This window comes from Rhagoletis zephyria, unplaced genomic scaffold, assembly GCF_001687245.7.
Source record: "Rhagoletis zephyria isolate East Lansing unplaced genomic scaffold, Rhagoletis_zephyria_1.1 Rzeph_scaffold_00077, whole genome shotgun sequence".
NCBI classification, from domain to species: domain Eukaryota; kingdom Metazoa; phylum Arthropoda; class Insecta; order Diptera; family Tephritidae; genus Rhagoletis; species Rhagoletis zephyria.
Genome location: NW_016157161.1, coordinates 448,795 through 451,977, shown reverse-complemented (window position 1 = coordinate 451,977; position 3,183 = coordinate 448,795). Strand labels below are relative to the sequence as shown.

The following is a 3,183-nucleotide window of genomic DNA, read 5'->3' as shown; positions in this document are numbered from 1 at the left end:
TCCATTGCCGTCTTAAATAACCTGACGAAAGCGTTATACCGGGAAGAAGTCCCTGCGGCTCGATAGTGAATCGTCCTTGAATCTGTATAGTATAGGTGGTGGCAATTTATAAACCGGTGAGTATCATTGGTCCACATTCTGTTTAGTCACCATAAAGCAATGACCGCAATGGTTCTGATGGTTGATTTAACGGGAGTACTTTAACTTTGATCCCTGGTGCCTCCGAATCGACAATTTTTAGCAATAACTCGACTCCAGCGCCACTAAAAATTGTCATTAAAAAATTATCATTAAAATCGTTTCGGTTGTTAAGCCACCAGAATAAGTCTTTTACATACTGACACTCTTCGACATTTTTTCCCATACAAAATTCGTTATACGGAGAAACTGCGCAACATCATCAGCGAAAAAAATTCTCAAAAGTCAACGGTCAACTACATTTCTATAAAAAATTAACAAAAAAATGTATTACGAAAAAAAAAACACTGTATTCTGGGTATATATATTTAAAGATAGGTAAAAGTTTCAATATGTTTGGAAAGCGCCACGTCCCTTTTGCAGTATGGGTGATGCCACGCTCCATTAATATATCGAAAGTCTGCAGTAGGTGTCCAAAATTTCAGAAAATCGGTACAGTCCTTCGCGAGATCACCTCTTATAAAAATAAGGAGCTTCTCTTTATATAATTAGCGTAGGTAACACAGGGCAACACCGATTTTGATGCGGCAAATGTTGAAGCTGGTTTTGATAGGCTTTTTTGTGCTGATTAAGAATACGTAAGTATAAAGTAAAAAGTGTGGTGAAAGTGTCAAAAAATCGCGTTTTTTGCAATACTTGAGAAGCTCTAGCAACGAAACAAAGGGTGATAGAACCTAGGCTTAAATTAAGGCTTGGACTTCTGACTTCAATACCATTCCTGCACCTTGACCCTAAGGTTACCTGTAGTCATTTATTGAACAGCTAACACTGATTTTTACACCATTTTTGACGACAAAAAGTAAATGAGTATAGGTGACCATTAGGACAAGGTGCAGGAATAATACTTTCAGAGATGGTAGTCTGTAGTTCTAGCTTTAATTTAAGTCTACGTGAAAGGTTCTATCACCTTTTGCTTAATTGCGGTAGGAACTCAAACTTCCCAAAATCAGTTATTCCTGTTCAACAAATGACTATAAGTGACCATCAAGCAAAGGTGCGGAAACTTGCAAGGATAGTGTTCGAGATTTTTAGCTTTAATCAAAGCCTAAGTGAAAGGTTCTACCACCCTTTGTTTCTTTGCTAGAGCTTCTCAAATATTGAAAAAAAAACGCGATTTTTTTACACTTTGACCTCGATTTTTCTTAAAATCTGGATCTGATGGAAACTTTATGCTTGCGGATTCGTAATCAGCACACAAAAATTCGGCAAAAATAGCGCTAACATTTGCCTCATCAAATTTTTCCCATTTTTGTTGGCCTGTGTAATAAGTATTGTTAAATAGCCAATACCCGCATGTTTGCGCCGCCTTCAAACACATTTCGAACTGTGAAACAATGACTCGATTCTATTCTACGCATATCTATAATACGGGTATCGAATTTCGAGCAAATTGGACCATAAATAAGCTTTTTTGGAATTGATCGATATCCAATAAGCTACCTACGTGCCAAATTTCAAGAAAATCAGACCACAAATAAGACATTTTCGAATAGATCGGTCCCTGGCCCACTTAACGGAAAAACTGAATCCTATATACTAATCTAGGCAAAGGGTAACCAACGAACCAAATGCATTTTTTTTAACGTAGCTCGACCCCTGCGCCACCTATCGGAAAAATTAAAGTTTTGTGCACTCCTTTTTCTAAACACCTTTCCAAAAAAGCAGCTCCCATTCGAATCAGTTATGAAACATAGGAGAAAATTTTTCCCAATTGATTCAAGCTCCCAATGAATTTCACAATCATTCGAAATTTTCCAAGCTTTCGTCGAAAAAAATTCAAATTTTTTGCGTTCTTCCGGATTTTTCCGAGTTTTCCTCTTAGAATTCTCTATTTTTCCATTCGAATGCCATTCCGAAGGAATTGCACACAAAATTCCAAACAAACAAATCTATTTTCGATTTTTCCAATTTTCCGACTTTCCCGGAGGGTTTTCCGAAAATTTTGTAAATGTAAAATGTTTTAGATCCATCCCACACCACGGACTTTAGCGGCCGCCGATTTAGTTGGGCTTGCTAGTCTCTCCATTGCACCACAACTAATTGGTCGGAGCGATTAAGTTGGTGTAGTGTGCGCACCTCCATACATCTTCATGTACATATTTCAAGCGAGCCCTACTATTTAAATAGGCGGCCGATAAATTCTGTGGTATGAGGTGGCTCCTATAGCTGCATTATTACATCTATTCCGTGTGTTGCAATATCCACGGAAGCAGCAGTTATGAAGAAAATGATTTTAGAATATTAGATAAATTCTCTACTTATATGTTTGACTTTCCTTTGTTTTATTTTACCAACGTCAAAAGCTGGACTTTTTTTTGAAAAAGTCGGTACAACAAAAAATACGAAACACGTTTTCTGTCAGATAGCTAACATGCCGGATAAGAAGAAGAAGTGAAACTACCAGGAAAAAAAGAATCTTAATTGCTAATCTAGGCAAAAAGCTAACTACGTACCAATTTTAAGTAAATCGGGCCGGAAAAAATATCCTATATGCTAATCTGGGCAAAAACTTACCTATGCACCAAATTTTAAGCAAATCGGACCATAAATACGATTTTTTCGATTAGATCGGTCCTTGGTCCACCGGAGGGTTTTCCAAAAAATTTTCTTTCGTAAAAACCTTCTCCTGGCAATTACGAACAACTGAAAAAACAATTAGCCAAATCGGCCCAACCGCTCTCAATTGATGAATGACTATACATTTTTCACACTATTTTTATATATATAGATTGCCAGTTTGAAGTAACAAAATTTACCCTTAATTTTTGGCTTTTTTTGTTGAACAAGTCGTCTGAAACACTTTGTATGGAAGGAAATGACTGACACCGTCAAAAAAGAAATTGCCAGAAATCAACGGTTAATCCTAGTTACTTCTAACTTGCACTTTCATACTAAAATTGAATGGGCTACAAGGTCCTGTTTTTAACCGACTTCCAAAAAAGGAAGTCGTCGGAATATTTTTTTTTTTTTTTTTTTTTTTTTTAT

The 3,183-nt window shown here is 36.6% G+C and overlaps 1 protein-coding gene and 1 long non-coding RNA gene across 19 annotated transcripts in view; one reads left to right on the top strand and one right to left on the bottom strand.

Annotated features, from left to right (window-relative positions):
• The window catches only part of Zasp52 (Z band alternatively spliced PDZ-motif protein 52), a 442,143-nt gene that overhangs the window by 104,522 nt on the left and 334,438 nt on the right, over positions 1-3,183 (top strand). The window lies entirely within an intron of this gene.
• LOC108372939 (uncharacterized) overlaps positions 3,025-3,183 on the bottom strand; it is an 11,830-nt gene continuing 11,671 nt past the window's right edge. Inside the window, exon 3 of the long non-coding RNA XR_001848905.1 lies at positions 3,025-3,071. This is a non-coding gene — a long non-coding RNA (uncharacterized LOC108372939). The remainder of the gene's footprint in view (positions 3,072-3,183) is intronic.